Source organism: Zalophus californianus, chromosome 6 (genome assembly GCF_009762305.2).
Source record: "Zalophus californianus isolate mZalCal1 chromosome 6, mZalCal1.pri.v2, whole genome shotgun sequence".
Classification (NCBI taxonomy): Eukaryota; Metazoa; Chordata; class Mammalia; order Carnivora; family Otariidae; genus Zalophus; species Zalophus californianus.
This window is the reverse complement of record NC_045600.1, coordinates 55218755-55240875: the sequence shown is the minus strand read 5'-3', so window position 1 is coordinate 55240875 and position 22121 is coordinate 55218755.

The window sequence follows — 22121 nt, the reverse complement described above, 5'->3', positions numbered from 1 at the left end:
AATCCCAGTTATGTCTTTTGCCTGGCCATTCTGGACATTTTCGGACTGTAGATTAGCAGACAAAGGAGTTATTACGCCACCTTGGATAAATAGCGCTGATTTTTGTGAGGAGATAAAATTGAATTGCTGACCCAGCAACTGGCCCAACTTGATCCCGAATGGCATAAAAAATAACTACATCTGGAGCTTAGGGAATTTACCAGGAGTACTTTGGGTACTTACACGCCTGGTCGTAACTGTAAATGGAAATTGTAGCAGTCATGGCCAGACAGGGTCAGGGTAAACAGAAGTTCAGATTCCTCAGAGATGTTGACCTGGGCTTCCCTACTAGAAAAACAATCTAGAGTAGCAGAAGTGCTGATTAAGGGTAGAGAGAATCTAGAATGGATACTGGAGGAGACAGATGATAACATCTGTGACCTTGGTAACAACCGCAGAACTGGGAGTATAGTTTGTCACATAAACCCTCCAAAGCTTTTTTTTTTTTTTTTTTTTTTAAGAAATTGTGGTTAGCCACTACCTTGAGTAATCAATGACAGGATAGAATAAAATTAACGTTGGGCATGAGTGGATCTAAATGCTGCATGTGCGTTCATTATTTTCATATATACTGACCCATCTTCCAAAGTCAGCCCCTGTCTTGCTTTATCTCAGAGCTTTTTCTGACCTTGAGAACCTAGTCTGTAAACCACAGGTCAGTCTACAAGGGGATATTTACCACACTCTCCCTTCTTCCCCAGGAGCAACCCTCAACCAAAGATTTCTAGAAGTTTGTGAATAAATTTCCTAGTACATATCGCTCTTACTTGGGTGGGAAAATGCTAACATATATGTTCTGTCTTGGTTCTAGGATTCTGAGTGGAATCGAGAGCCAGTTGCCTCTAGTGGCAACTAGTTTGATAATTTAAAAGTGATCGATGTGGGATACATTACTCTTTTAGTTTCCTATTGCTGCTGTAACAAGTCACCACATATTCAGTGGTGTGAAACACAAATCTATTATCATATAGTTCTAGAGTTCTGAAGTCTGAGATGATGGATCTCACAGGCCGAATGATAAAAGTGTCAGCAGGGCTGCATTCCCTATGGAGGCTCTAGGGGAAATTCCATTCCCTTGCTTTCTCCAGTTTCTAGAGACTGCCTGTATTCCTTGGCTCATAGCCCTCTGTAACAGTCCCTCCAACTCTTACCTATTAGGTTTGTCATCTTGTACTGCTTTTGGCTCTTGTTTTTATGACTATTTGGCAATAGAACCAGTTTTTCACTTTAAATAAAATCAGTGAATTGATATTGCCCTTGTCTGAGCTATCATTCTTTTGGCAGATGGCTTAAATGACTTGATACACACTTGAGAAATTAAGGTAAAGTTGTTCCACATTAGTGGCTTTGTTGGCATTATATGTCACATAGCCCAGTAGCTGGGTGGAGAGTTAGAACATTTTCTGTAACCCCTTAAAGCAAAAGAAAATTACAGTTTTTTAACATACTTAGCCAAGATGAAATAGGGCTTTCAAAAGCCAGAGGTAATTCTCTAAATTTATGACTTCTGTTTCTTATTTACCAAGCAGTAAGGGCATGTAAGGATTTTAACAGTTGTACAGGTAACCTACATTTACTTCTATAATGTTAGCAAGACTAGAATATGTCTCTGAGGATGACAACTCACAGTTGTTGGTGAGCAATCACAATTAGAACAAAACTTTTCTACTTTGGGTAGGATGAAATCGAATAATTTGTGTGAAATTATTTTCTGGGGAAAGTAAGTCTAGATACATTAGAAAACCTTGTATGGTTTCCTATTTCATTACTTTCCCACATTGCAAAGTTCCCCTGTAAAGTTACAAGTATGTGAAATTTTACTGCCATGTCCCATGGAAGAATGGACCTGGCCTAAATATGTCTATCCATTGGTTACTGTCACCATGAACGCTAAATGTGAGCATTGGAAATTGGGGAGCTCCTGTATGAAGAAGGGCATAGAGGAGGAAGAAAAGGGTTGAATTAAGAGTGCATGGCTCACTCCAGGTGTATTACTTCTTCCTTGGTTCAGGAATCTGTTCCTAGGGACAATCATAGTGAATGGAAAGCACACTGGAGTAGAGGTCAAAGACTATCTTCATAAAAAAATCATTTTTATACTCTGGTTCTTAGACCTTTTATCCATAAATGATTAATTTATACTATATAATTGGTCATTTCTCTCTCAGCTATAAGAATGCACTTTCCCCAGTGGGAGCAAATATAAATTAAGAGACTTAATTCTCCCTGTCTAAAAACTTGTAAGTTCTTTCCCAGTCTCATGAAATGTACACAAATCTTAAAAGCTAAATATGCCCCAGACTTTAGGACTCAGAAATGTCTTTCTTAAGGACCTATAAATCATTTTTTTAAATGAAATCTCAAGAAGGATAGCATCTCTATCTCCCAGTCTCTAGGGAAGAGTAGGAGCCTAACTTTGGCAGACCCCTTACTCCAAGTTGTATAACTGCTTCCTGTTATAAAGATATGGGAAGTTTGTTAGTTAACGACTAAGTGAATTTGAGATGAACTGTATGTGAGAAATAGCGCTGTGAGCTCTCTAACCTGGGGACCAGTTGTTTATCTTGCAAACACATATGTAATGGGTGGTATCTGCATTGCTATATAAAAGTGTGAGAGTCCTTTCTGTCTTCGCAAACTTTGTGGTGGACTGCCTGTGATGGGTCCCACATTCTGGGCTATTCAATGATGACGCTGTCGTTTTTCTTTTCTATAGTCACAGAGAGGGTTTTAGGGTTTTAAGATTTTTTAAAAATTCAGTTTCCCTCAACAACCTGGATATATTCTCTAATCATTGAAAACATCAAATTATACTGTCTTGGTAGAGAGTTTTGAAATGTGTCAGATAAAAATCTATAAAGAATCATCTTTACCCTTGAAATGTTGAACTCTGAAGAGAAGGAAGTCAGAAGTGTCAGAAATTGACCAGAATCTTTTCTTCCATGGGTTGCCGTGCAGCTTCCCTAGGAAAGATGCCACGTCCTCATTTCTGTTGTCAGTCCCACTCTTTTTCACAGCCCCCAAAAGTCACTTTTACAAGGTAAACCTTAATGTGAACCTTAAAAATAAAAGTTATCATACCAGTATAAATGGCGCTGGTTCAGGATTATAATTCAAGATGTGCAAATGATGGCAAAAACATAGGCCAGTCCAAGCGCTGTGAATTGTACAAGACTGATGAATCACGGATCTGTACTTCTGAAACAAATAATGCAATATATGTTAAGAAAAAAAAGAAGAAGGTAGCAGGAGGGGAAGAATGAAGGGGAATAAGTCGGAGGGGGAGACGAACCATGAGAGACGATGGACTCTGAGAAACAAACTGAGGGTTCTAGAGGGGAGGGGGGTGGGGGGATGGGTTAGCCTGGTGATGGGTATTAAACAGGGCACATTCTGCGTGGAGCACTGGGCGTAATATGCAAACAATGAATCATGGAACACTACATCAAAAACTAATGATGTAATGTATGGTGATTAACATAACAATAAAAAATTATTAAAAAAAACCCCACAACATAGGCCAGTCCAACAAGGGAGAGGGAAGTTACTTTATGGAGGAGGAGGAGGAATTTGGGGTGGGGGTTGTTTTGAATAAAAGTCCCCTGTAGAAAAGTAAGAGTTCAGGGTAATGATGGTTTTTCATAGGCTGACTTGCAGAGATAGCCAATTTCTTGTAGGAGATGGCCATGTATGTCTTTCCCTTTTGGGGCCTATAATTGATTCTCTCCTGTTGGTGATTATCTGTTGGGATCTGTAATTGACATGTGTCGGGAGTCTTTAACGGACAATTCTTCCTGTTACTGATGTTGAGGGGTATGGCTTCCTCTTCTGTCTTCCTGACTCCACTTCAGTGAGGTTTCCCTTTAACTCTCATAAGCAATACATGTAAATTGTTCTTTGAAAAATTACTCATTGGCTTCCAAATCCTTTCTTCTTGGTCCATATAATCTAGACCTTCATAGTGCAATTTCCCATTTAGAAGGAAGAAGCATTTACAATATTATTACTATTTTCATTTCAAAATGATGAAAATTTAAGCCAATCATGAATTCTGTAACTACCCTTTCCATACAAATTATGAGGTAAACAAAGGGTAGAAGGTCAAGTGCTAGTCCTAGACTGCCCAGCAAGTTTTAAAATGCAGAACTTTTTTTTAATTTTCTTTTTAGATTTTATTTATTTGAGAGAGAGAGAGACAGAGATAGTGAGAGAGAGCACAAGTGGGGAAGAGAGGGAGAAGCAGGCTCCCCGCAGAGCAAGGAGCCTGATGCGGGACTCGATCCCAGGACCCCAGGATCATAACCTGAGCCGAAGGCAGACGCTTAACCAACTGAGCCACCCAGGCACCCTAAAATGCAGAACTCTTGAGCACAGCATGGTTTCTGGTCATGAAAATTCCATTTAAAAAATAACGTCATAGCTCAAGAGATAAATTGAATATGCTAGTCAAGTAATTACCTCAACTTGTCAAGTGTAGAAAAATGTAGAAAAGGAGGCAATACTATAAAAATTTAAGTTTGTTGGGAGGCACCTGGCCCCGTCGGTTAAGTGGTTAAGCATCTATCTGCCTTCAGTGCAAGCCATGATCCTGGGTACTGGGATCAAACCCTGCATCTGGCTCCCCACTTAGCAGGCAGTCTAGTTCTGCCTCTGCCCCTCCTGCTTTCCCCTCATGTTTCTCTCTCTCTTTTGCACCTACATGTGCTCTCTCTCAAATAAATCTTTAAAAATTTAAGTTTGTTGGGAAGGAGCACTTTATAGTGAAGTATTTCTAAAATTCTTTAAAGTGATTTGGAGTTTTTGATATTATCGAGGACATGAAAAATAAATGTTTTATAGTCATTTGTGAAATGACTTATTAACATACCTGAGATAACCTCCTCAGACTTTGGGTCACCTTGACAGATATATTGGTTTTGGCTGAGTAAACCTATGAGAACCACAGATGCTACAGTTACATTAGCTGTGTTTCTTCACTTCAATTTGCTTTTTAAATCCACAAAATGCTTTCAGCTGGTAGTGGCAACCATACTCTCTATAATTAGAATGTTATTAGCCTTAAAAAGCAGATCTGGAGGGAGCTTGTTTTCTCCTGTAACTTTAGGTACACCAGCCCTGAAAAAAATTTCCTCTGAGCTTTTTCTCTAGAGACCTACAGTCTGTGTCTTCTTAAAGATTTAAATTAGTCACAGGGCACCAACAGCAGTAGCGTTGCAAGATTTTGCTTATTCTCAGTCTTTAACTAATTGCCCCATTTAAATGGCAGCCAACTTTAAAAAAATCAATAGTTGCTTTGCTCAGATGTTGGTGGAATTATAAAAACTCCACTTTGTAAATCATGTTGCCATTCGACGAAGGACGATATCACTCTTAATCACTTGTTTCAAAATTCTAATTGTACAATCTGCCAAGTCCTGTGTTATTTGATTTCAAACAACTATTATATTTAATCTTCTATAATCAGTTTAATGTTTGGAAGAAACAAAACAGCTGCCTTGCAGGACTTCTAAATGCCAAGCACGCGTGTCTCACCGTCAATAACACGTTTTTGCTTTGAATGGAAGTGAAATTCAAGACAATTGATTCCTCAGCTGCTGAGGAAGCAGAGGAAGCATCAGGTGATACAAAGTTGCTTGCTTAGTAAAATTGCTGCATGCTGAGGAGTTCAACCATTGCTTGATCTCACTGGGAAAATCCTGCTTCAGTAAATTGAATAATGCTGCTTAGTGACGTGATTCAGATGAGACAATTCCTAAAGTATGGAGTGTGGATTTCCACAAAAATCACATTTTAATTGTATGGGCTGTCCAATCCTATAATGTTGCTTTGTATCTCAGAAATAGTTTAAAGACATGTCTGCAAATTCTTTGACGTCTTCCCATCAAGAGGCAGAAACCGTATCCCTTACTCTTGAAAAAGTGAACCTTGTTGACAGTGTCAGCAAATGGAATACAGTGGAAGTGATGCTGGGCAACTTCCAAGAGCGGGTTAGATAAGGTCTTCCAGGAGGTTTCTGCAGATCTCTCTTGAGACACTTGCTCGGGAACCTCACCACCCTGTAGGAAGTTCAGCTACTCTGAAGCTGCATGGAGAGACCACAGAGTAAGACCAAATAGAGATAAAAATGCTAGGAGGCCCCAAGCAGTACTTCCAGCCTTTTGATCTGCCAGAAACGTGAGTGGAAATGTTTTTAAGATGTCCCCAACTCTAGCCACGTTCAGATTGCAATTGCATGAGACATCCAGAGGGACAAATGCCTCCCTGAGCCCAATCAACCCATAGAATCATGAACAAAATAAGTGATTGCTATCGTCTTAAGCCATTGATTTGGAGTGCATTTCTATGCAATAATAGAAAACTGGGAATGTTGCATTTTTAGTAGATTTATAGGCTAAAAATGTAGAGTTGCCTGAACACATTTAATTCATTTCTCTTTAATAAAGGGTTTTCCCACATTATATGAAAATATTAACATACACGACTTCTATTTCTCTTTTATATAACTTTATGTGTTAAGCCCAAATGCAATAATTGAAGATGCCCAAGAAGCATAATTATGATATAAAATATCCTAAACTAAGGAATATAAAATAGATAAGAGGCAGTTCGTCAGATATTTTGCTAATCTCTTTTTGTTGAGTGTGAGACGCATGGGCATTAATTCATTTCCTTAGAACAAATATGGATTTGTATGGGTTCTAGTAAGTTCTTTTTAATGTAGCTAAAACTCAGTGTAGGAATAGGGCCTTCTCCATCTTAGATTCATCCTTTCTAAGGATTGAATGTATAATGTTGAGGTTTCTAATATCTGAAAGATCTTTTACAAACATTAAGGGACCAGATAAGAGGGCTCTGAAATTTGTTTTTATTTTAATTATTTAAGAAAAGAAATCACCTAAGATCATGATAATTGATAAATCACTCTTAGCATCATTACCTAAACACATCCACTTTCATTTTTTATAGATTATCTTCTAATAGGCCCACATACGTGAATTTTTAACATATTTCTATATAATTTTTATTTCAGAAAATACACAATTTGGTAACATGTATTTGTATTTTTATCTGCCTAGACTATTATTCAAAGTCATATCCTAAGAAAGACTGAAGTCTCCTTGCTTCCTTGAATGAAGTAAACACATGACCTTCATAGAATAGGAATTTGAGTATTTGGGATTCTGTAGGTGTAGCCTTTTTCCCAAATCCATGGTTGTCCTCCATATCATATTTTTTGGGAAAAAAATTTATTTTAAGTCCTACTGATTTTTCTTTTTAAATTTGATCTAACATGGTAGAACATTGTATTAGAATATAGGCTAGACTAAAAATCAGGGAAAAATCTAAAAATATCAGCTTAATACAAAAATATTTTTCTCTCTAATATTACATGGTCACACACAGTGTCAGCAGGAGCTCTTTGCATTTCAGGCCCTTAGTGTCTCAAGCAGACAGAGCAGTGCCATATACAATGTTGCTGATCACCATGACAAAGAAGTGAGAAATCCTCTTTTAACAATTAAATGCTCAGCATAGACTTATATCATGTTATCTTATTAACACTAGAAGGGTCAATTCAGTCACCAGAGTTATAGCAAGTACAAACCTGCCATATGCCTTAAAGTGTTTGGCTAATAATATTAATGATGACCTTAGGAATAAAGCAGTAAAATGACATTTGTAAATTTTCGATTTCTAATGTCATGAATCCAAACCATATAGTTGATACCAAAAAACTGATTGAATATCTATAATATTGAAGGTAGTGTTAAATATGAGCTAATACAAAGAAGATCTTTTACCTTGGATACTCACAATGTGATAAAAATCCATAAATTATAAACAGTACTTAAAAAGGGATAAAGGTTGTGCTAAAGCATGTGATAAATGTGTGCAGAGCACATAATGGAAGCAGAGAAGAAGGGAATACTAATTCTGCCTAGGAGGTAAAGGCTTCACAACATGTTCTAGAATTTTTTTTTTATTTTGAAATTCAGCCATACTAAACTCAAAGAAAATGTCATATTAAAAAAAAAAAAGAATCCTCACAACATACTAAATGGTAATCTTTTAAATTTAAGTTCTATTTGTGGTTTCAATTTCAATGGAATATTAAGAATTTTCCATCCCATTTATTAAACCAAAATTATAGTATATTAAACTTCATAGTTTCATGGTGAAAAACACAAATGTAAAACCTGTCCTTGAACACAAAACTCTTACATCTTAAAAAGAGGTTAAAAATAACTCTTGAGGATAGTTAACTATAACCAAATAGTAGGCACTACAGTCAACCCCCTCATCGCCTCCACTGAACACAGGCACCCTTATTTATTTATGTTTTTTTAAGATTCTACTTAATTAAGAGGGAGAGAGCGGTGGGAGAAGAAGAGGGAGAGGGAGAAGCAGGCTCCCCGCTGAGCAGGGAGCCTGATGTGGGGCTCGATTCCAGGACCCTGGGATCATGACCTAAGCCAAAGGCAGATGCTTAACCGACTGAGCCACCCAGGCACCCTACACAGGCACCATTCTTAAAACAACTTTTGGAGGTAAACACTTTCCCCGTACATGATCTCTACAGATAAGGGAACTGAAATTCAGAGTTGAAGTGACATGTGTGAGGTTTCCCAACTATTAAATAGAATGAAGGGGAGTAAGTCAGAGGGGGAGACGAACCAGGAGAGATGATGGACTCTGAAAAACAAACTGAGGGTTCTAGAGGGGAGGAGGGTAGGGGGATGGGTTAGCCTGGTGATGGGTATTAAAGAGGGCACATTCTGCATGGAGCACTGGGTGTTATGAACAAACAATGAATCATGGAACACTACACCAAAACAAATTATGTAATATATGGTGATTAACATAACAATAAAAAAATTTTAAAAAAGAAAAGAAAAAAATAGAATGGCTGTTTCAAACAACCTCTGACATCACAGCACAGATTCTTAACTCCATTAGTATACTTCACAAATATTAGCAGACGTCATAAAACTAAGTTAGAATGAATAAATGTATATTAAGAGAGGGTATGTATTTTTAATGAATGCCTCTTAAAAATAATTCTCACATTACTTAAATTGATTTTTCTTAACACAATTGAGTCATATTAAATCCAAAAATCAGTTGACTCATTATCTAAGTGCCAATAGATTAAAACCCAGGATTTAGCAATGTTGTAATGTGTGGATACCAGTTCAAATGCATTCTAGTTTCTACAGGATCTTATTTACAAAAGCATAATGAGATTTGTGGGTAATTAAATCAGGAAAGAGAGCTATTGAATTAAAATTGGAGCATATTCTCACCATTGATTCCTTAGAAGACATGATAGGGCCTATGTTAGAATCATATAAAGTAAATGGAAAATATTTTCTACATGGTGGTGGAGGAAATAAATTTGTATTTTTGGTGCCTCTTTTATATAAAAGAAAATGACATCAACTACATAACAATAACAACAAAACACAACTTACTAAAACCTTTGGGGTAAGACTTACTCGATTTCTTCACTTTCCTAGTTGAGAATATGTGATTAATCTATCATAAGAACTCCAGGCTGAATTAAAAATATCCCATGGTCTGTGCCATTCTGTTTGAAGACTATAGCAGATTAAAAACTATACATATGATGAGATCACAGATTGATAATTGTTCTTTATCCTTTCACCTGCCTAGATAGGATGTAACAATGGCTAAAGATTATTTCCAACAAGTTGATTTTAAATTCAAATAATATTGTTTCCTCTACCAAAAGGAAAAACACTGACTGTTTCATGAATGATTAAAGGAAGTCTAGTAATCTTTAGAAAAAAGATAGGATAACAAAAAGTCTGTTACTTTTCTCATTCAACATGAGGCATTAATTTGAAAAAAAAAATCAGGCCTTGAACTTCAGAACATGGTAGGTGGTAAAAAAGAAATACATAATTGAGTTCATACAGAAACAATTCTCTTAAACATATTTTATATTTATTCCCTCACTTTGATTCATAGATACTGTTTTTGAGAAGGTTGATCATACTGGATAATGCCCTCCATGGTTTTAAAATTCCTTATATCTCAAAATTGACCACTGTGACCCTTATTATCAAGTAAATTAGCAAGTACCCCTGAGAGATGGTGTTAGTGTTTCTTTATTACACTATATTAGATAAAATATGTTCTTCTCCAAAATGGCATGTTTAAATTATCCCTTTTTATCCACTGCAGACTGTGAATGTATTTGTTAACAGTCTATTAATTTTGAAGTCACTGAAGCCAAAAAGACCTATAGGCGAACAGTGTTGGGGGTGACAGCCCAGGTTGCTGGAATAAGCAATTTGAATATCTAAGGCACTGAATAGATTGGATTTTTATTAAGGCAATAGCCAGTATTCCCCTCCTAGGTCTTCCTTTGGGAACAATAACTTTGCACACGATTCCACATCATCAGTTGTACCTTCTCAAGGTAAGTTTGATAGATAAGGGGAATTCCTACTCTTGCTTTTGATAAACAGGTTATGTTGATTAGTATACGTGTGTTTCCCATTTTCTGTAAACAAGGGCAAAATATGCATAATGGATAAAATTAGATGTGCAAAGTACTGAATTGTGACAGGCAGATAGAAGTAAAAAAAAATAAAGGGGATTGAACTCCAGAGAAGCAGGAGTATGTGAAAGGAAGTAATGGAGAGAGAAAGAAATAAGGCAAAAAGAACAGTGAATTAAATCAGAAAAACTTTGAGTCTATGAAATTGATATCATCTGGCCATTGAGTCAGAGTAAATGAGAGCAATCAGCTTGTCATATCTAAGAACGGTCAAGTGAGCATTTTTAACATCCATCTAGGAACTCTACCCATATAAACCAGAAGAAAAGTCCTTCTGCAGACAAGAGGATAAGGGAAAATTCTTAGTTGAGAGAAATCTAACTTAATAACTCTGGAACAGAGAAGACCTCACTTGCAGTGCTGTTGTCTGTAATATGCCAACCTCTGTGCAGTCTGCATCCACTGATTTTCTACCCTCAGAACAGAAATAGACATTTAACTTGTTTGAATTGTTTATAGAATGAATAATGTGCTAAAACTGTGGTTCTGAAAGAGTACGTTAGTAGGAATTACTTGGGGAGGTTGACGGTAATTCAAATCTTCAGGCTTTACTCCCAGAGACTCAGATCAGTGGGTATGGAGTAATATATCCAGTAACTCTTTTGAACCAATTCACTTATCCTTTTAACCCATGTCAAGGGGCTGATATTTTACCTTACTTGCAAACTAACAAATTAGCCTGCCACAGTTTCATGTATTTTGGCAAAAGATAAGATTCCTGGGTCAGAAATTAGGGACTTTGTTCCTCATGACACAGAAAGCGGAATGATCATTACTCTGCAGCAGTTTCCCTCCCCCCAAGTCCCACAGGTTGATGATGATGGGTTCAGATGAATGTCTGCACATGAATTGGGCTGGGGCAGAGGAGAGGAACTCTGAAATTAATAGAGCTTTATCAAAACTGAACTCTGGGTAGAGTTTAAAGAGTCCTAAGACTCCTGCCACTTATTTTGACCATACTCTTTAGAAGGCCTGAGTATACATCCATTTTTAATTAGAAGTAAACATGATTTTGAGAACTATTCCCTTAACGATTATACTTTTTGCCATTAAAGCAAACTTTTAAGGGTATATCTTTACTCATCGTTGTCGTTATTTCTGTAACTATCTTGCCACAAAAATATCTCCTTACCACTTCTTTCTCCATGTGGCATCTTTTATCATGACTACTCAAGGGGAAAGGAGAACAAGTGCATGATTAGAGAATGCATTTTTATTCATTTAGAGACTACATGAGAAATCTCATTTCCAAGTTTGTCACATTTAATTTTGACTAAAGTTCTAAGCTAGAATTGGCTTTGCTTCAAATTGGTCATTCTAAAAAAATCAATATTCAACAATACAGGCTTGCTACTACTAGTCACATTCTACATTTTATTTTCTGTATCCATATTTCTGATCATATGACTTTTCCCACCTAAAATTCCTCTGATTACATCCACATATTCTACCATATATTTTGCCAATGCCATGCTCTCCAAAAAAAAAAAAAAAAAAAAAAATCCTCCAGACCTCAAGGTGAAAATTATTTTACCCCATATAACTCTTCTGAAGCTAGTTTAACTTTCGATGTCATTTAACCACATCTACCTTAGATAACTAACTGAATACATGCCGGTCTTTTCTTTGAGACAATGAGGATTTCAGGGGCATGGATCAGGTATTATTCAAAGTGTGTTCTTCTGAGTGCCAAGCATGGTTTACTCTCTCATGTCCTCTATTCTTCAAAGGTCACCTAAATAGCCAGTCTAGCATGCTGGCACTCAATATTCAATTATCAAAATTGTTTTTTTTTTTCTTTTTGGATAATCTGTCACTATCTGTCCCTGTTTTCTCTATTTTCTGACTCACACACCTAATTAACTTCATAATGGCAAATAGTTATTAATTTTGTTTACTCTATTTCTAGCACCTAAAGCAATGCCTGGGAACAACAGAGATGTTGAATAAACTAAAATAAAATCAAACCCATAACTTGTGAAAGCATCTACCTAGCATGACAAATACTTCTATATGAAATTAACAGGTTTATTGTAAATTATTTGTATCAATTCACTAAACAATTCTTAAAACACTTAAATTATCATTAATACCAACAGGTATCTATCTGTTCCATTCTTCTGACTAAATGTCATTATCTGCCTTTTATAGACCACTAAAGATTAAGTATCTAGTGATTAAAAGTTAACAGAATTATAGGGATATATATACATATATCTAAATTGGCTGGCTCTATGGGCAATGCACAATAACACTTTCTATCTCAAAATAATAAATTACGTTAACTACAAACCTTTCTCCATTCTTTTAAATTCAGATTTTAAATTCTCTACCAAATCCAAGTTAGTGCTACCCATATATTTAAGGAACATATGTTTATGGTACAAAAATCATTTCTAATACACTATTTAGTAGCTCACTCTTTTAAGAACTGGTTTCATTATTCCTTGAAATAACAAATGTGGACCATCAGAAAAGTTATTTGTCAACGGAATTTCTTAAAATCCCACATCAGAGGAACATAAATCTAATTTAGTAACGGCTTAACCTTGTTGCATTTGACTTTTCTAGTAAATATTAGACTTTTTCTATGTTCTACCGAAATTTTCTCCACAGTAAACCTACTTTTTATATCTTTTATATATTTTGTAGTTTTGTATATTTTATTTTCTATATTTGCTTTTTGTGTTCTTACTGTTACAAAGGTCTGGGGGAAAGTTTTATTTTGAGGGATTAAATTTGAAGTCTAAACATTTAATCAAGAAGACTAAGGACTTCATTTGTAGAAGTAGTGGTGCAAAAACAAATACAAAGCAAAAAAAAAAAAAAGCACATGGTTATTTTCCAACTTGGGTGATGTTCTTCCTTAAAGAAGAGACTCTGGTGACAGAGAAATTGGCAAATACTATTATGTTATTTGGTCAAAAATTAGAATTCTGGCATGCAGAGATTACTGAGAGGGACAAATATGGGTTTGAATATATGGTCAAGGATAAAATAAGCCCACAACTATATCTTGAAGCAAACAGGAATAGGGTAGTTGTTCCTTATATTTGGACCTTTATCTTAAACATCTGTATTATTCTACAGTGCATTAATTATCAGGTAAGTAAAGAGAACAAACTCAAATATGATTCAAAGTGGTGTACTATGATCTCTATATGTTCCAAGTCAGGCATCAAATTTTATGAAAAAAACGGATCTTCATTTACCAGTGTCTTTTCGATTTGGCATCAGCTGCCTCCTTTCCTAAGTGTGAAAGAAATTCTCTTCCTCTGAAATAACTCCATTTCTGCAAACAGTATCAATTCAAATAAGTATTAAGAATTTAGTCTCTCAATGTTTGGACGTAGAGTCAGAGAATAGTATACTATGAAAGCTCAAAGCTGATGACTGATTACAAATTCAGCCCTGTTTTTCTACAATACGATTCTAGGTGAAATGTCTTCAGGCAGTGGTTTAGACAATATAGAGAAATGTTAATTTGAAAACATTTTATACTATAGGTAACTAAGCATGATTTCATTTTTGGAGATCTTTTATTTTTTTTAACTGTGGGATGGCTAGATTGATTGAATGAGGTAATATACGTATAGTCATAGTAAACCCATCAACCTGTCCTTTCAAATATAATCACTTCCTCTTCCTATCTCCCCTTTAGTTGTAGATTTCAATCTGTCCACCTATTGCACCTACTTGTAATATTGAAATCTTGACTTTTAATACAACTTCTCTATTTGTTTCATTGACCTATTATGTATTGTAAATCTAATCTCGCTTAAAAAGCGTCCTTTCCTACTCATATTAATTAATGCCTTTCCCTTCTCTCTTTATTTTCCATTGCTTTTTAATTTTACTGCTGTATTTCTATATTACTCTGAAGTGAAAATTGGAATAAAAAACTTCTGAGAATTGCAATATTGTGATAACTAAGCAGATACTCTGCCGTGTGTATTATTATTGTGGTAATTATGTGTGATGTAGGTGATGAAAAGCTGTTAGCAAATTTTATGCTCACTTTCCTGTAAGGTAATGTTGATCTCTCATCACTTTTTGAAGCTGCTTTTCAGTTTTTCATCCTAATACTATCGAATATAAACTCTTCAATATAAGAAAATAAGCCATAATTTTATAACACTGGATACAGGGCATATTTTTAAGAGATAAAGTTATAATTCAGCTGATACTTTACAGTATGTATTGCCTGAGTTGTAAACATCTCTCACACAAATATAATTGCCCAAGTGGGTGAAAACTCGACTTTCACTGCATCCAGGGAAATTCTTCTTCCTTGTCCTATACCAAGGCCATCACAGTGGCCCCTTCAAAAAAATTGCTGACCCTAGGGATGACTCCCCCTAGGTCCAACTTTTGATCTCCCTTCCTTTTTTCTGATTTGGCAGTTGGTGCTGCTGCTGGCTGAATCCAGCAACATGCCAGGGAGTCTGCTTCTCCATGTCCTCCCCCCACATTAAGTTCGGGACACATTATCATGCAAAGCAAACATTGGCTTATGCTGATATTGCTGGAAAAAGACTTGGGGTTTCTCCTGTGCCTCTCTAGAAAATCAGATTTCAATTGTGGTCTCCTTATACAAGAATGTGTCATATACAGATGTCACGCAGTTTTACTAATACTTAAATAGCAAATGTTTATAATGTTCTTTACAAACATTACATATGTGGGAAACCCAAGGTAATCCCTAATTCAATATCTCACTTGTTTTCCAATATGCTTTTTAAATGAGTGGAGTTGGTGTGTTATGAATAGAATATAACTCTCAGGTAAGCTAAGCTTTGTGCAGCTAATGTGAGTATTTCTGGTGGCAATAAATTTTTTCTTTTGGAGAACGACTACTGCCCTCCCACCCCTAGTCCATGGGTTTTTGTTGTTGTTGTTGTTGTTTTGTTTTTGTTTTTTAGAGTTTATTCCGTATCCCTGTCTGTAACATAATCTACTCCTGTAGATTATTGTAAACACATGACATACGACCCAAGCTTTAATTATCAGGATATCCCACTCTGCCACAGGGATGATTTCCAAAACAAGTGGGGAAGCTTTTCTGAATTTATCGGCATCTTCACAAGAACTTTTTACAGAGCTGTAAAGATCCTTTAAAGAAGGTCAGTCTGAAAATGTGATTTGCAGAGAAGGTGAAGTCACAAAATGGATGGGAGAGATGGGGTGACCCTGTTCTGGGTTCTTGGAGCTCATGTCTGCCTTTCATCCTCAAAATCCAGGCAGGATGGTAGAGGCTTACTCTGCAGCATTATTCTCTCGATTGCTTCCCTGAGACTGGTTTGATTTCTCAGGCTCTTCCGTTGCTCGCATAATACCTGTTCTCTCTGTTTTAAATGCTCAGTTTTGTTTCTCGTTGTTTCCCCCTCCCCCCCTTTTTTCTTCTGTTCAAACATGGATAGATTCACTTTTTAGATCTCATTTTCTGCTTGTTCGTTCCTTTTGACAACAACAGTATCTTATTCCCCAAAGGCTCACCAAGAAATCTAATAGATAAAATGAATAAAAGTAGAGGTACTAGTAAAGCTGTTGAGGTGACATGATTGTATATAACCTAACTGGCTTGATTTTTCTAGTTCTCTGCCTTCCCAAATCCTTAAGCACTACTTAATACAACTAAAAATACACTGCTTTATTCTTTTCAGCTGAGGACATCTAGTTATACTGTAAATGCATAGATGCCTTAAAAATAGAAGAATCTTCGAAATCTTGATATACTTCATCATATAGGGAATGGTGAGGTCCTTGTCATTCAGATAAACATCTTTCAATATACTTGTCTCAGATCTGCTAATCACTACAGAAGTTTTAGTTTCCTATACTGTCCTTTACTGGAGACTTTACCTTTTCTGTGTCTTCCCACCATTAAAAGACTTGTCAATTCTTGGGGCTATTTGTGGCTAATTCCACCACTCATCTTCAAAACACACTGCTGGTTTACTGTTGCTGTATGCAGTGCCCCTCCCCCCAGCCCCTACGCTCCCTCTTGAGCCTCTGTGTCTCTGTCTCTGTCTCTCTCTCTCTCACACACACACACACACCAGCACTGCATTTAAAAATGTCATAAAACCTTTAGATAATTTCTTATTTTTTGTTCTCGTGGATGCTTACCAACTAATTCTGCCCATCATAGACCCTGATTTGCAGGGATCAGATCCCATCTTTGTAACCTGCACCAAATTGTAGATGTGGTATTTTAAAAGAGTTCTGTTAGACGAAGTAAATTGTGGGATGGCTAGATTGAATGAGGTAATATACGTATGAGACAATATTGATTAAGTAGGAAATGCTGAAACAATTACACAGAAGTAAGACTGCTCCAAGCACCAATTCGCAGTGTCAGACATCCTTTCTAAACCAGACCTACCAGAGGGCAGCTTGCATCCCTCCGCAGTAAATCATCTTTCTCAAGACACAGTAATTCATTCACCAATTATTTATTTAATACCTATTCTTTCCCAGTCAGTGTATTAAGAACTGGGAGCACCAGGATTACAGGCATGGATCATATCTTCAAGTATCTCACATTTTAATAGAAAGGGATATAAATGATTACAATGTGAAGTTGCACAGTTAGAATGAAAGCTTGGATAAGGTACTGCCGAAGCTGAGAAAATTGGGATGTAAGGCTGCCTGAGGAGGCTTGGCAGAGTGGCGTGCAAGGTCAGACTCTGAAGTTATGCCATGTAACTGAGGCACAGTGGGAAGAGTATGGGTGGAGCGGAGGCCCTGACCTGTGGATCCAGCCAGCTTCTCAAAGGTAGATTATTTATTTTTATAAAAAGGGGACAGGCACATTACATTAATGAACACAATACATGGTTTGTATAAATGGACAGAGATGGTGCATCCTCAGGAAGTGGCAGGCCTTGGAAAGAGGCCGAGTCAGAGCCAACAACCTCTATAAGCCTTATTTTGAATGTACTTAACGATTCTCATTGGTGTTAAAAGATACATCAGAGGCAATGTGTGTTAAGCACTTAGCACAGCATCTGTCACGTTCGAGGTACCCCAAAATTATGTAGGTTATTCACAATAGCCCGAGTATTAGTGCAAGCCGTGAAGGTGGCCATGCTGGTAGAGTGATTTTATATGGTCTCTTGGAATTAATTCATTAGTCAAGTCATTCTATGCCTGCTTGATACTAGACGGAAAGATAAACTCAGGACATTCAGAATTTTTTTTTTTTTCTAGTGACTGGAGTATTAACAAATAATGATGAAATTTCTCTGTACTGGGAAGTGTGCTTAATTTAGTTTTAAAAGGCATAGAAGGAGTCCCAGTTCTGTCCAGTCCTGATTTTAAAGTCCATTATAACCTATCACGGTGGAAGGGTCAAATCTGCACCTACCCATTTGTAGGTGATGTAGATTGTCCAGTGACTGAGGTGAATCTAAATAATGGCCTCCATTTATGCTGTCCAGACCTACTGTTTTCAAAAAGGGCTCAGAGGCTGAGATACTTGAACATGGAGTTCTGGCTTGAGTGAAATGGAACTGCTGTCAGCTCTAGGAAATGGTTCACTAAAGGTTTAGGTACCGCTCTTAGGGGAAGAAGTGTTTTTTTTTTTTTAGGAATCAAAAATCTCCTCAGTAATTCTTGGAGTGGAAAAAAACAAAAAACAAAAAACCCAAACTGCAAACATTAAGCCTCTGATGTAATAGGGACCAATTCTTTTCTGGTCCTTTGTGAAGTATGCATTTATTAGAAGACAGGGACTCTTGAGAAACATCTATCCATTCACACAAAACAAATTCACAGCCTGGGCTTACCCTAGGATTGTCCTTTTATGAAGAGCTAGTAGAATTGGTTGAAAATCATAGCCAGTACTCCTCATCCTCACTCTTCGATGGTAATAATGTCATCTGCAGTTTTCATTAGTAATTGAATCAGGAATATTTTAAAATCACAGTTCATTGGTATTGTTGTGAAACTTAATTTTACTTTGAAGTATCTTACCATGAAATACTTTGATATTTGAACTATAAATTTTATGAGTTGAAGTATCTTCCATGAGATATTTTAGAACTGTGTATTTTACTTTTATGTATATAAATGATCTGTAAAAGTAGACTAATCTTAATCATATTCTTTGTATTGTTGAATCCAACCTTAAATTTGAGTACTTATGGCTCTTATGTGATTTTTCTGAAAAATTAATATTAGTCTAAAATAAGTATGTCAAATGCATGTATTTTTTAAGGAGAAAATAATGAATCTAGTATGTACCAGTTAGGTTTCATCACACAAACTTAGATCCACACACTCGGGCTTTTTTGTGTGAAGATTATTTCTGCTACATAAATGAGACATTAAGGGCATGGCAATGTTTGCTTATGGATCCAAATTGCTTTGTGGTTATAAGGCAACCAGGTAACAAACAGGGAATTCACCTGAATATTTTCACTTGTTGATTCTCTTTTCTAGATTTTCATTGTCTCATGCCATCCAACATTAAATACTGACAACCGTATCGAAGTATAATGATGCAAAACTTTTATCACATGATGTATTTCATTTCTGACTACTGCTGAGAATAATTCTACTGTTTAGTACTCTAAAAGTATTTTCATAGGAAATTACCCGTCTTGTTGATTACAAGACACATTTCTTTTTCCTGGTATTTTTCACTAGTTTGAGGAAACTGCAGTGGTGGTGCAGGGAAAGATGTTGAAGAATATTTTATAGTCTGTAATTTTAGAGAAATCATGTAAATGCAACAAGAAACAATAAAAAAAATCATGTCTTAGCAACCTTTTCTAAAGTGACCATTATTGATTATATTTCTAGGCCTAATATGTTAAAAATAGGACTTTAAAAACTCTTCCTGAGTTCTATATTTAATGAAAAGATAATATCCATTGCAATGAAATTTCAAGATGCTGGAAATGCTACAATACAGTTGGACAGAAAGTAGTGATAAATATCACGGAACTGTGTTCCTGCAGGGATTGTGGAGCAAACATTTTAGAGAAATTTGCAGTCCCGTGACTAAATTCACTAGATTGCAAAAAAAAATTGGCTTAGCTAAATACATTATGGTGTGCATTCACAACAGAATAGTATGTAGCCATGAGAGAAGATGGTATTTAATGTTGGGGGAAATGTCCGTAAGCATTTTGTTCAAAACACTTTGTTAAATTAAAAAAAGTTGACTAAACTTTAGTAACTTTCAATTTTTCTTAAAAGTGCAGATGTATTCATAAGCAAAACGTCTATAGAAACAATTCAAAATGCTAGCATTTGTTAATAGGATGTTTAGATGATTGGTAGGATAATAGATGAATATTTTATTTTTAGTTATGTATATTTTCTAAGCTGTCTACAGTGAATACATATTTCTTTGGAAATAAGATAGATCAATATTATAAATGTTTGTATTTAAAATAGTCCTATCACACCTTAAACACATGCATGTGATTGGGAACATGGCATTCTTTATGCATCTTAACACAATGCTTACTGTAGAAGAGTTCCTAAATAATGAATGAATACAAATCTATTTGGTAAAAGAACAGTTATTTATATTTTCTGAAAAGGAGTACATAATTGGAGAATGTGACTCACAACATTTACTTAGGGATGCCCAGAATGCTGTCTCTGTGGGGTGGCATACACCATGGCTTTACTTTTATGGAACCGAAGATCATGAATTTGAATCCTGACTTCAGAGAGGTTCATTTTAAAGTTATTTGTGTTACTGTGTTCTACTTTTTCTCAGTTTCCTGGTTTCAGTTCATCATCTCTAAATTGGTTAAGGATCCCATACTAGCGTTCAACTTGGAGTTCCAACACGTTATACCACAACACAGAAGATCTAATACTTTGAATGACTTTGGTTATTTTGTGTAGTTTGACAGTGGAAATGGTGGGTTAAGGGATTCCCATTTTAGATGCATTCCTGGATTACCAAATACAATACTAATTTTATGGTTTCTACTCTATTAGACTTCTTTGATCACCCCTTCAGAGCCTCCTCACTTTCTTCTGCTTTTCAAAGTTGTCTGTTGTTTTAACATAATAACAATAATTAACGTAACAATCTTTATAATAACAACATAATTAACATAATAATCTTTTACTGTGATTCTTTATTTGTGTTTTAGTATCTTTCAGGCTTCCTCTGGCAGTTGGTTCAACAAACATGATCAATCTCTGGCCCATAGTTATTATTTTGGGACATTGTTTCTTTTGTCTTTAAGTTCTCTTTTCTATGGTGTTTTTTCCCCTGTAATTATTTAACGAGAAGTAATAGTTTAATTCATTAAATGCCAGCTGGCATTGTTGTGATTGTAGAGATAAAAAACAGATCTCTGGCCCCTTCCTTCATTCTTCACTCTCATAGTCTACAAATATTAAACTGGAGTTGTTAGAGGCTGAGATTCTGAAGTCAACTTGCCTGTGTTCGAATCCAAACTCTGCCAATAATTAATTGTGTGACTTTGGACAAATTCCTCAACTTTTTTTTTTAATTTCTCCACTTCTGAGTTTGTTTCCTCATATGTAAGATGAGGATGATTATAGTAGGTGTTGCAGAATGATGGCCCCTTAAAGATGTCCATGTCCTTGAATATGGTACCTTACATAGTTACATCCCCTGCAGATGGGATTTTGCAGATGTGATCTTGAGATGGAGAAATAATCCTTAAAAATGAAAGAGGCAGGAATTGAGAGTTAGGAAATGTGATGAAAGCAGAGCACCAGGGTAATGTAGCATGATAAAAGCATGACTGGACACTGATGGCTTTGCAGATAGTGGAATTAAGCCATGAACCAGGAATGTGGATGGTCTTTCTAAGCTAGAAAAGGCAAGGCAGTAGATTTCTCCTCTTGAGCCTCCGGAAGAAACTGGTCTTGTTGACAAACCAATTTTAGCTCAGTGAGATCCATTTTAGAATTCTGACCTCCAGAACCATGATAATAAATTTGTTTTTTTTAAGTCACTACGTTTATGATAATTGATTACAGCAGGAATAGGATGTAGTAGGGCTTCCAGGAGAATTTTAAAAGTTAATATTGGTGAAGCAGTTAGAGGAGTATCTTATAAGAAACACTATATATGTGCTTTTGTACAAAATTTAGGTATGTTCCTAAAGAAATAAGTGTTGAGAAGTGTCAGCTGCCTCCTACAAATACTTCACATGCATATAGACAGAAAATATATGTAAAGAATTGTCCCTATCCTTCAGTTGTAATATACCTTAAAGGAGACTACACAAACATATTAAAAATTGTGTGTGTATATATATATATATATAACGTGTAATATACATTATAATGGAAAGCTGCTGAGGCTTTGGCATATCCATGAAATGACAAAATGGTAGAGATAAGAAGTAGATGTTATGTGCAGTTGCTTCAATGAGGTTAGGCTAGTACTCTTAGAACGCTGTGAACATAATGCTTGCCTTTGGTTAAATGCCGAGGGGGGAAAAAGCCTTCCCCAAAACAGTGCTTTCAGTTCAGATGACAGAAC